The sequence below is a fragment of the Erpetoichthys calabaricus genome, chromosome 1 (assembly GCF_900747795.2).
Source record: "Erpetoichthys calabaricus chromosome 1, fErpCal1.3, whole genome shotgun sequence".
Taxonomy (NCBI): domain Eukaryota; kingdom Metazoa; phylum Chordata; class Cladistia; order Polypteriformes; family Polypteridae; genus Erpetoichthys; species Erpetoichthys calabaricus.
The window spans coordinates 326,931,376-326,944,791 of record NC_041394.2 but is presented as its reverse complement, the minus strand read 5'-3'; the positions used below and the strand labels follow the sequence as shown (position 1 = coordinate 326,944,791).

The 13,416-nt window shown below is 40.6% G+C and overlaps 1 protein-coding gene across 1 annotated transcript in view; it reads left to right on the top strand.

The window, feature by feature from the left end:
• LOC114664587 (gastrula zinc finger protein XlCGF57.1-like) overlaps window positions 1-13,416 on the top strand; it is a 536,731-nt gene that overhangs the window by 191,422 nt on the left and 331,893 nt on the right. The window lies entirely within an intron of this gene.

Below are 13,416 nucleotides of genomic sequence, written 5' to 3'. Positions count from 1 at the left end.
ATTTGTTTCAGGGTGCACTGTTCCAATGCGATGCAGTATTTGTGCACATATGCGAAAGTAGTATGGGCCATTGCCTTTTGGTGGCCTGATATTTACTCCGGTATATGCCAAAGCAAATGAACTATTGTAGGATCTAATGCAGTTCATAAAGTTTTTACTTTTAGGTACATCGTTAGTTAGAAGCTTTAGTTGAGCTTTGCGTTTTTGGAGTCGAGACATTTTTTCTTATGGATGTGTGGGGGGGGGGATCGTTGTTGCGCGAGCGTTTTGTTTCTTTTTGTGTTCCTGTGTCTTGTTTGAATCCCCCTCTTTGTGTGTCCCGTCCCTTGCTTGTAGGGTCTGTGGGGTGGTTTCGTGTTCTTTTTTTTGGTCTTCCATGGGCTTGTTGAATCCCCCTCTTGGTGTGTGTCCCGTCCCGTCCCGTGCCTGTAGGGTGGCGGGGGTATGGTCGTGCCTTGCTATTGTGCGCTCGTCTGTTCTTTTTTTTTTGTTGTGTTTAGTTTCGTGTGCAATGTGTTTCGTGCTTTCCCCTCGTTTGAGTACTCTGTAATGTTTTTTTTCCTTATTTTGGTGCTTGTTGAGCCTCATTTTTGTGACTCCTTTCTGTATGTGCTCACTCCTGTTTTCTGTGCTCTTGTCGGACTCTTTTTGCGCCTGCATCTCTCGCGGACCCTCATCCGCCTCTCTCGCCCTCTTTTGTCCGCCTTTCTCGGGTCCTCAGCCGACTCTCGCGGACTGTTTGTTGCGCCGGCGCAGTACGTCTTTTTGCAGCTACGGCCCATGGCCGGATGTGCCTGCGTCCATCATCCGGTTTAGTATTCTCGGTTAGTAATATGGATAAGAGGACCTAGTGAGTCTGAACCTGCTTTTGGTTGCCATAAGAAGTGACATTCCAATAATGTGCAAGTCATTTGTGATGCCAAAATGAGACTGGCAAATGCTATGGCTCACTGGTTCATTAATTTTGAGGCAAAGCAGTGGTAGCAGATGGTGCCCTAAGTGATGGCTGGCTTGTTGGTTAAGATAACTAGCTGAACCTTATTCATTATTCATTGTAAGAGCCATCATCACTTTACTTGTGCTAGGAGACAGTGGCTACCTGCCCAGATGCTGGTGCCTTACACCTTTCCTAAACCACCAAAATGCTGAGGTAAGGTGTTACAATGCTGCCCATGCACTTGTAGGGTGCACACAACTGGACTCCCGGTGGTGTCTGGCTGCAGTAGGATGGAGGCTGCTCTACCAATGAAGGTCTGCATCACCGTTTACATGTGTTGTCCTACATAATGTGGTACAGCAGAATTATTTTTCCTCCCCTGACCTTGTTGATATGGAGCCAGACCACGCCACTCCCTACTCGCCTACAAACAACTCTGCATAATGGCCTAGCGTGGTTATTCACTCAAAGGCATACAGTAAAGTGTTTTTTGATTCCTCTGCAGCTCTCACATTTGTATCTCCAGACTGCTCTGGCATAATAAGGCATGTATGATTGCAGACGCCATTAGCAGACTGAAATTGGAGAGCATAGATATGTGTTTTCCTCATCCTGTTGCACCAACTCTCTTGAGGGATCCACTTGGTTGCCTCTACCTTGTTCTGGACTCCAGAACAGACTATTATTATTATTATTATTATTATTTCAGGCACATTCAACATATTTTTGCTTGTTGGTACCACCCACCCTTAGACCACCAAGTAAAGATTACACTGCACAACAGTTTCTTTGAAAAGTCTTGCTTCCTGAAAAGTTTTTGTTGATTGTGACAGGTACCTACTAGGTATGCACAAGTATAGTTTTGGTTTTACTGCACCACGTAGAAACTCTGAGAAATAGACATTTATATGTTTACGGACAATAACGTATTTAGTCATGTTTATGTTTCGTATAAGCTATTAAATTAATCAGAATTAAAAGTGTTTTGTTCCTGATTTTCTTTTGTATTCAATGTCTGGTGCATCACGTTGCAGTGTCCAACAGTAGTCAGCAAGAATTAATGGATTCCAGTTGCCCTGGTATCATTTCTCCATCGTAGCAATGTCCTGGTGAAACCTTTCACCGTGTTCGTCACTGACAGCACCGAGATTTGCGAGGAAGAAGTCCAAGTGTGAGTGGAGGAAATGAATCTTGAGTAACATGTTGTACTTCATTTTCTTGTATGCTTTGAGAAGTTTGTCTACCAGCTGACTGTAGTTTGGGGCTCTGTAATTGCCCAGAAAATTGGCAGCAATGTCTTTGAAGGCTTTCCAGGCAATTTTTTTCCAGCCCAACTAACAGATCTTCAAACCGCTTGTCACTTATAACATGTCTGATCTGGGGGCCAACAAAAATGCCCTCTTTGATCATGGCGTCAATCATTCTTGGGAACATCGGTCTTAAATAACAAAAACCTTCACCTTCCTTGTTCAGTGCTTTCACAAAATTCTTCATGAGTCCCAGTTTTATGTGAAGAGGGGCAAAAATATCTTTTCCGGGTTGACAAGTGATTCATGTCCCTCATTTTTCTGTCCTGGAACTAACTTTTTACGGAGTGTCCAGTTCTGTCGAGAATAGTGCGACTCTTTGGCACGGCTGTCCCATTCACAGATGAAACAACAGTACTTTGTACAGCCGAGCTGCAGTCCTAGTAACAGAGCAACGACTCCACAGATATTCCAGTTGTACCTGCTATACTGGACGTGCTTCAGAAACAGTTCCATATTCTCATACGTTTCTTTCATGTGTGCTGCGTAGCCAACAGGTACTGAAGGATAAACGTTGCCATTGTGTAGCAGAACAGCTTTCAGGCTTAACATTGACGAATCAATGAAGAGATGCCACTCTTCCAGGTTGTGATCACAACTCAAGGCTAAGAACAATCCTTCAATGTCACAACAGAAACAGACTGTCGACTTGTGCAAAAAATTTGGTTATATCATAATGTCGGCCTCGAAACACAGAAATTTTTGTACCTGGTGACAGCAAACACCATTCCTGCAGTCTCGAACCCAGCAGCTCGGCTTTTGCTTTGGACAGACCCAAATCTCTGACCAAATCGATCAATTCAGACTGTGTTATCAGATGTGGATCGCCTGATGAGTACGGTTCAAAATCTGGGTCAATGTCACTGTCAGTACCCTGCATTGCAGTTTCTTCATCTGGTTTGTCCAAGTTCATCAAACTCCATATTTACGTCCGCCATTTTTTTGTCACGCGGCGAATGTGCTGAGATGATTGGCTGGTGTACTTAGCAGCTTTTGGAACTAAGCTGGTTATGTATTTAACAAGTTTTATAACTCACATCAAAATTTATAGCACTATATTTTGGTACTTAGCAGGTTTTGAAGCCCACTTCAATACCAAGCACATAGCCGACCCTTTGATGAGTCACAACCATGCTTCACCTAAAGTTTGCCGAAAAATGTACTTAGCAGGTTTTGGAACTCACCTCTTCAATTTCTATGTACCAGACTTTGAACAATTTATCTTTTCTTCGGATATTCCGTTCATTGATCAATTAGTAAATTTAGTTCTGTTACACTGATGATATATTTCTAATTTGGAAAGGCACTTCAGATGATTATCGTGCTTTTATAGATATGCTAATAAATGTGTGTCAGAGGGGGACTTTTACATTTTTTTGTGCACTGGGTGGTTCCATTAGGCACCCACTGTTGGGACTGGGGGGTGAGAAGTTAAAAGGCTATCTGTACCTATTAATGGTATTTGCTGTCCTGCAAGGGAGTCACTGCTTTGAAGTCTGGCCTTAGAGAATGTTTGTATTTACCTGGCTTGGAAATATTGGTTCCTAATCCACATATCTGTACTTATTAATGTTTGGTAACCATACATTTTGTTAACTTGTGTTTTTATTAATTGTTAAACCCAGGTAATTTAGATGTGCCATTGATTACACTGTTTGTCCAGGACTGACAACAGCAGGGGCTGAAGTAAATATAAACTCCTGGCCAGCAGAAGGCAGGAGGGAGAGTCCACAGAAAACGCTGCCAAGACACTCGGACAGGGCACAGGGGCTCGCAGGCAGACAAGGGTACCTGGCTGGCACGACGTGAGGCACAAGGACGGCAACATTTACTTCCAGGGAGGAAGAGACAGCTCTACAAGGAGACATCAGTTGTGGGTCCAGCGAAAGAGGGAAGCCGCATGAGAGGACCAAGCGAAGCTGACAGACAAGGAATGAGGCGTGCCTAGGTCCCAGCCACACAAGGAGCCCAGAGTGGAAGAAAAAGGAACAACGAAGAGACGCTGACAGGGATTCAACAATTTGACACAACTTCTGCCGGGGAACAGAGTGCATCCATGAACAATTAAGTGTTGGGGTAACACAGTGCCCAAACTGGACTCTGCACCACTTAAAGGTTGTATCCTACAATTCTTGTTTTTACAGACTTTTAGAGTGTGGACTGTGTATTTTCCTTTTAAAAAAGGGAAATTAATTCCTGATATGTTTAGGTTCTGTTATGTTCGTTTATCTTTTTAATGTACCTTATATTGTCTTGTACAATAGAACTCACTGTTGCCTTTTTCTGAAATTACTGTTGTGTCTTTCATTGTGTGTTTACTCACCGCCCAATTTAAAGAAACCTGTGTGCTATTATTGGTAAATTTCAGGAGTTCCCAGTCTCTTAATAAAACTGGGTGGCGTAGTCGGATATTTTAATGGTGTCTAAGTTAGATTACCTATAAGTGTGACCAGACACCTGTGACAACGTGGGTCCAATCTATCCTTTACACTTAATTACAGCATTAATTATATGTCATTTTAGATATTTAGGTGCAGAATAACTCTTTTCAATATAAAAGCGGAGAGGTGTTCTAATACGAGAAGTGAATTACAGCAGCAGTCAGTCAGTTCTGTTTGATGTCGGGAGTCGAGCTGCAAGCGCATTAAGTGTCTGCTAGCGAGCTGTGTCTCCTTCCGAGGCAAGTAAGTGCAAGAGGAAGAGAACTAGAGCAGAGCTGGAGGACTTATGTGGGGATCTGTTTAACAAAAGAACATGGACATGGGAATCAAACTACAGGTAATTCAAACAGACCGGCCGTAAGTCAATCTGGACGTAAGGTGTTTATGTATTCAAACGTGACTGTATGTATAGTACTGTATAACAAGTTCCTTACGTCATTCTTTATAATAATCGTTATTAGCACATTATGTAGATTTTCTTTTTTATTTTATTTCGTTTCGTTTCGTTATTGCTACTGTTTGCATGAGTGCCGAACCTTTAACAGCTTCTCGAATCCTTTCTTTGTCTGTGTTATGCTACGTCATCAGTCAGTGTGCGCCTCTCCGAGTGTTCATGGTGTTAACTGCGAGAGGAGGAATTGTACCGGCCAAGACTGAGCACTCATATGTTTTAACATTTCAGTCTGTTAATAATAAGCATTAATAGATAAAAAAGAGTTAATTGTGGTTTCACTGCCCCTTCTGGGCGGTGTTCACGAAGCGGCACATCGTAAGTGACAACATAGAAGCTTCGGAGGTTAACTGGACTCAAAGGCAGAAGGCAGCAGTGCAGCAAACACCAATGGCATAAATTAAAGACACATGCGATCGCTTTCCTTCCTCCCTAATACCGATTGATCACCTTTAATTTTTGTGTCGATAGATTGCCTTTTTTTAATAATTGTAAGGCAAATGTAATTGAATGTAGTCAAAACCGCTGCAGGTAATAAACTGAGATCGAGATGAATGAGTCACGGCATACAGAGCTGTCATGGTGAAAAATATCGGTTGTCAATGAGATGGTAGCGGTCGTAAGTTGAATGGCCATAAGACTCACAGGCTGCACTGTTTTAGGGAAGGGTCAACTCAAAAGCCTTCCACGATAAAACAATTTAGGTGTAGGGACTCTGCTCAGTTGGGCCCTTGAGCAAGGCCCTTAACCTGCAATTGCTGAGCAATTTGAGTAGTGAGAAAAGCTCTATATAAATGCAAAGAATTATTATTATTAAGAATGTAGATACAATTATGTCCAAATCCATAGTGAAGTCATGCAGTTACTGGCATGTGAAGTAGCTGATGCAAGTGGCTGGGAGGTGTCCTTTTCCTTGAAGCAGTTGTTGCAGGTGTTAGAACAGCAAATATAGAGAACTAACCACGCCGAAGACAGGTACTAGAATAATTTTAACATTTTTCCTTTCTTTTGGCTGATGTGCACTTTCCATGTCTTTCCTCTGTATCTGCATGTGCCTGAACTTCTTTTCACCAGATTTTTCCCTTTCTCGAGCGCGTTCCCTTAAAACCTGCTTCTCAGTGTCATTTTTTAAGGCATATTCATCACCATCCTGCTTGATTTTATGCATCCCCTCTTTGAAGGCGACTCTCTCATTGAACCTGCCATGCTGCTCCTATATTTTGTGTGTCTGACACTTGCACCTCCTCTTTCGATTGTGTCACCAAAGCCACTCTGCCCAATCACACCGCTCTAAAGGAAAGACACACACAGACCTTCCTGTTTTACTATACAGCAGAAATCGTCAAACGTTCAGAGAAGGAAAGTTAAAAGCTGTTGATGATATCAATTCATTCAAGGAGAAAAGGGCACGGGAAAGTGAAAATGTCTTGGTGTGTGAGTGTTTAAAGTTTATATTTGACTGCTGCAACAGCTGGCTGGAGAAATGCAGAGTAGCTACTGGCATGTAGAATAACCACCGATAAGGCAAACAGTAGACAAGAGAGGGCAGAAAAATGTGTAAAAGTATGATATCCCTTGTAGTGGGAAAGTGACTCCAACCTACACTCTGGGCATCTCGATGGATCATGAGCCGAATGGGATCAGAGCAGAGCGGAGACACAGATCCAGAATTGAAGGGTGAAAGGTGAAAGTTTATTTACAAGAGTGCTGAACAACAAAAACACCGCAGTATCAAGTGTGGCTTTGTTGCACAGTCCTTCAGCATTGACACTATCAAAAAGCAAATGGAGGCACAAACAGGAAAAGAACAAAAAAAAACGTGTAGTTACAGTAACTAGCAGTCCAACATTTCTATATACGAAAACTATGTTCACACAAACGTGGTCAGATTTCCTTCTTTATCCCTATCTCGGGAAGCTCCTCAAAAGGGGAATAAAATAGACAAAAATAGGTACAAGAAAAATCGAGTGTGTCTGTATATACAAAAAGGAAAAATATTTGCACCACTCCCAATAAGTATACACTGTATATACACCTCCACCAAAACTACAGTGGAACCTCGGGTCACGACCGTAATTCGTTCCAAAACTCTGGTCGTAACCCTATTTGGTCGTGACCCGAAGTAATTTCCCCCATAGGATTGTATGTAAATACAAATAATCCGTTCCAGACCGTACGAACTGTATGTAAATATATTTTTTTAAAGATTTTTAAGCACAAATATAGTTAATTATACCATAGAATACACAGCGTAAAACTAAATGTAAAAACATTGAATAACACTGAGAAAACCTTGAACAGAGAAAATTAACATTGCAAGAGTTCGCGCTATAGCGCTACACACCGCACCCAAAAAACACTTTTTTTAATGAGTTTTAAGCACAGAAGAAAATGAACATTTGAAAAATCCATAATTTAATAAACAACCAAGAAAAGTAACATTGCAACAATGCACGCTACGAACCGATCGCTGTAAACAGAAGTGAAGTGGAGGATAAAATCCAACAGAAAAAAGTCTTCATTAAATACGAGATTAAAACAATGCTGGAATCTTTCTCTTTAAAAACAAGCCTCGCTCGCTGTCTCGTGTGTGTTTCTTGCGCACGCACGTGCGTGTGTCTCTCTCGTCTGTGTGTGCGTGCGTGCGTGCGTGTCTCTCTCGTCGGTGTGTCTTTCTCGCGCGCTGCACAGGGAGAGACTAAACACTTGCGGAAATCATCGACGCGCACAAACCGAAGGGGAAACTGGCTTGTTCGTATATCGAGTCGTGAACAGATGCAAAAGTTTGGCGAACTTTTAGGTCGCAACCCGATTTGTACGTGTTCAGAGACGTTCGTGAACCGAAGTTCCACTGTATCACTTGGAGCTAAGTGTTAAAATAAATAAATAACAGCTTTGTAAAATGGTTATGTATTTAAGTAACCCAAACGCCCCCTCTATAGCTTAGCAGTGCTTAACCCAACCTCGCCTTTAGGTCCACTGACGACCGCTGTCGGCCGGCAACTGCTTAAATTTAACGGGCAGTATTATCCTGCCAATCCGCCACGCACATATCCAGGTAGACCCTGGCACGTTCACGCCATACCTTGCAACACGTCCCGGCCAGCTTTCTGTTTAAGATTGAACCCCTGCAGGTCGCGCGCACATAAGCCCCACGGACTAGTGATGGGTGTTATGAAGCCTCGTGAAGCATGCAAACAATTGAAGCAATTGTGTCGGAAGTCGTGTCGACGTTTCAAGGTATTTGACACTGAGCTCTCTAGTGACATCTCCTGGCCATTTGCATTAACTTTACAGAAACTCAAGATCCAATTCAATGACGTCTGTTAAACTTTAAATTTATTTTTCGCAGCTACAGATTGGCAACGAAAAGCGACAGCGGCTTCTAGTGTCTGATGCCTAAATTATTTATTTATCTATATAAAAAAAAACTAACACCGTCAGGCGGAATGTACTATATGATAAGGAAGAGTTTTACTAAAATAGAATAAGACGCCTCATTTCTGGAGCCCCGGCACTTTTAATAAATATTCCCCTTTTACACTGTATCATTGTTATTGCTCCTGTTATTAGTATTATTAATATCCCTAATCTTTTCTTGAGATTATATTTAATCAACCGTTGTCTGGGGTTCCACTGCCCTAATGTTGTAGGTTGAAAAAATGAAAAATAATCCTCATTTGTCTTCATATGTTTTCTTTGTTCTGCCTTATTTAAAACCGAGTAGACGGAAAATAAAGGTTTAATACTCTGTGTTGTCATATTTGAGAAAGAAGATGAAATCCTTAAATCAACAGATGTTATTCAATCAAGTAAAGGGATATTTCATTTATTAGTTCTTTACAATATTTTGTGGAGCACAAAAGTAACGAGTTCGCTATACGAAGAAAATACGCCGTCACAGTCAAATCCATCACACACTGATCGTGCCGTCCTGTCACTCGACTGACTAAGGCGGCAGCATTGCACATTCTGCGCGTAGTGCAAACCCGAGATTAATCGGATTAAAGAGTCCCCTAAGATAAAATAATAATAAACCATCAGGATGTGATATATTTATAACCTAATTCAACAAAATAATTTTGACAGAAACAGGATGGCATAAGAGATTTGTTCGGGAATCATTACCATCAACACGTGATGACTGATTTACAGAAGACAGCTCACGTATTTACAGTAATCAATCTTCTGTTCTTTGCCGTTTATGAATCCCGCCATTGAAAAGGATAACAAATCTACTGTTGCAGATCGGGTTGAATTTGCTGTGCTGCCCCCAAAATTCAAAAGGTGTCTTTCCGGAGCACTGCAGAGAGGCTGAGAGACAAGGCGCAGATCAGTCATCAGCACACTGACACACACAAGTCACTCCATATTGAGCGCTGTTAGTATTATGTGATCCATACTATGGAGTTGAAATCTACTGTGCTATTATATATAGGCCATGGACATCACCGTAGATGCCCCCATCGCTATCGGTTTAGGGTGGAAATTTTTGGTTAAACGGTTGAGTGTGTGTCCAGATGTGTGTTAAACATGTAAAAGAGAGCGAGATATTGCGGAAGGTTCCATGCAACCTTTGGATTTCGGCACTCTTGGTCATATATTTGGAGTTGGGGTGGGAGGCACGGAATTATGAGCCATCCCGAAGGATATGAATATACTGTATACAAAACAGACATAAAAATCGGGGGCTTTGCATAATATTAACTTCGGAAGCAGCTCCGTGACGGCACTGCTTTCAAGTGAGGTTTTTAATTAAATGCTTGCGAATTTGCTGTGGAAGCATGGCTTGGAAAAGTGACCATTACCCATCGTTTCTACTGCAGACATTAAAATCTATTTGAAATAAAGTTTGACACCTTTAACGATTTATTTTTAATGAACTTTTCACATACATATAAATGCACACACACACACATCATAGGGTTATCACACTCTAGTGGAGTTGCCCAGGCCCTGCACTCTGTGACCTCCTAGGGCCGACCCTGCAAGCAATTTAAAATGTCCCGAGTACTTCACCCTCCACCCAACACGTGGTAGTAACACACCCTAGAGTTCAGAATTCAATTTTGGGGGTAAAAACAAGATACTTTAAAATATATTACATTAAATCAAATTGCAGTAATTACAATAATGAAATAACACAGATAAAATATAACCTGTAAAGCATTTTTAAAATGTATCCTATCATAAATATAATTGAAAGAATTATGCTTTACTTTTTTGTTTTTAACATTATGTATTCAAATAATTATCAAATTCTAACTTCAATATTTTAAAAGAGAGCTTCTTTATTGTCTATTTTCCAATTGTTTCCATAACAATATGAGATGTAGCATGTATAATTAAATGAATATGAAGTATATATTCATTGCAGGGACGTGTGGTCAGGGCAAGCAGTGGGGCAGAGTCTCACCTGTCATCATGAAAGTAAAAAAAACACTAATAATGATAACATAAAATAAATGTGTCCACAGGTCTGTGCCTTAAAATTGTTTTCTGTATATTTCCAATAATTTTGATCATTTTAATAGTTAAAATCGCCAAATTGCCGCATTTCCTGTTCAGATACAGGGGAGAAACGCGAGGTGCGACAGCGACGAGCTTCACCTCACCTCAGACTGCGCTCTCCCTCACACACCGATGGGGTTGATGCAGGCAGTTCGCGCGTGCCTGTTGCTTCTCTCTGTATGTTGCCAATATGTTTGCAGACGCGTTTATTATACACCCAGACTTTCCACATTCTGGCTAATATCTTTAATGAATGTGTGTGACATATTTAGTCTTGCTGATGGGCCATAAAACCGCAGTGAAAAGGCACAAGGTGGGGCAGACAGTACCGAGCTGCACTGAAGGGGGCGCATGTGAGCCCAACAGGCACTCGTGATCTGTTTATTTTGATTTTTTGTTCAGACTGACTGCCAAAATTGAAGATTAAGGTTTTTAAAACTAAAGGAAAATAGTTAGGACTTTTACAAGAAAGTGACAGAGATTTTTCAGGAGAAGAATAGGCGCATGGACTTGATTTACAAATTAATGTAAGACCATAAGCGGTTTTCAATTAAAAAAAAAAAAAAAAAAAATGGGATCAGACTAAGAAAAAAACAATCCAATATTTAAAAACTAAATTTTGACCTTGAATAAAATATTCTTTTGTTTTTCTTATCATCATTTTGTTGAACAGTGGGTTTTAAAATTGATTAAAATATCAGAAATAAAAGTTTTTAAAAACAACTAAATATTTCAATTAAGGTCAAACTTGAAATCCGTTTTTTTGTACACCTCTCTATACTTGCATTTGTATTGAATGAGTATGAATTGTGGAACTGCAAATTTAGAACACATGGAGGGCGCCGAGCAAATGCGATCTCTCCGCTCTCTCTGTCGCCGCTGTAAATGTAACGTTTTTTCTTAGTCAGATATGTGCCTTACCTATCTATGTGTGTGTGTGTGTGTGTGTGTGTGTGTGTGTGTGTGTGTGTGTATAGAATGCCGATGCGAAATGAAACATATAACCAGTAGTCAATGTGCATGCTGCCAAATGAATTGTGAATAAGCTACTCTTTGGGGTTCATATACCTGTAAATCTCACTCCGAAGGAGTCCGTGCCTCATCAGCCATGAACCTCACCGCACGCCACTGATTGATCATCAGTTTTTGTTATAGTAATGTAATAAATAAAATATCCTTCTCGGCTTTAATATACTTTTTTGTTTCTTTTCATAAATAAACATCTTTAGAAGTTGTAGCGAGGCCACATAGGTATTGTTGTTTATAGTGTTGCACCCAGCGTGGGTGCTGGTGATTTGGAAGAAGACAGCAATACCCGAATTCTGCCGTTTAATCTACAAAAGCGTCATCCAGCTTTTTTCTACAAGACAAGCAGTAAAGGACACAGTCAGCACATGTAACGTCAGGCGCTCTCTGTCTCCTGCAAAAGCGTCCTCCAGCTTTTGCCAGGAGTCTGCTGTACGTCACATGTGCGTCCTATTGGGATTAATAAAGTATCTATCTATCTATCTATCTATGGGTGTTACATTAATTAAAGTGGCACATGCGTTGTAACAAAACTCGATTGTTTCTTCTTTGCCTTGTGCGTCCAGTGACGTACTTGACAGTTTGTTCACGCTTGAGGATTGTACTTGTAATAATTTAAGTCAAAATTTTACGCTTGTGCTTCTGAAAATTACGAGTTATTTTTTGACAGCGACCTTAACTCCACAGGGGGAAAATAAATAATCGGACCATTCCTGATCCACTGCCGGAAACAGGTGTGTCACTAAAGTAGTTGACTCTCGTCAATCAATGGCCAGAAAGTGGTTGCCAAGTGCATGGAAATGGTTGCCACCTGGAAACAGCTAATGTTAAACCTTTTTAGTTCAGCTTCAAGCAATAGTAGGTTTTGTTTAATTTATGTATTTTTTTGTGACCTACATTTATATTAGTACATATGATGATGATGATAATAATAATAATAGTAACATTCCTCTGTTCTATATGCTGAAAAGGTGTTATCTGTAGGTTTCTTTGAAACAGTCTTAATGTAACACATTTAGCATATTATTTATTGTGGCACATGCCTTCACTGCTTCTTGCAGCAGTTCATACATTTTAAAATGAGCTATACATAGGTTGAGCTGTCTAACAACTATCTTCTCTATTATATATCTATATCTCTCGCTATATCTATAATATAAATCCTAAGATGAAAAGTGCAACGATTTTATGTGACTTTTTTTGTCATGCTTTAAATCGGGCTTATTTTAAAACCTACATGTATATGTTTGGTATCATTCTTTTCAGAATTTATCGAACTTATTGTGAGGTTAGATTTTCAGATTTATTCCGCTTTTAAATTACAAACTAAAAAATATCAAGAAATCACGTCCTGCGAAACAAGTCTTTGTGCCAAGAGATTTAACCACACCCTGGGCCGGAAATAAAAGACAGAGTGGACAGCTGCTGTACAGGGTATTAAATGTTTGGAGCTCTGGGCAAGATGCAGATCACACGGCGTAGTAACAGCAGCAATAATGCAGCAGCTGATCGAGCAAAGAGGAGGTTAAAAAAAAAAAAAAAATACGTTTCCCATTGTATCACCGTTTAAGAGGGGGTTTCGAAGGAGCGACCGTGTCTTCTAGGAGTGCGTTCAAACCCCCTCTTCAAAACGCGAGAGGCAGAGATGTGAAGCGGCTGGCACGTAGCAAACCCCCTAGTAGTAAATAAACTTTGCGAAAATAGGTTGATAAATTTTAAAATAAGAATTCGGTGTGTCTCCAT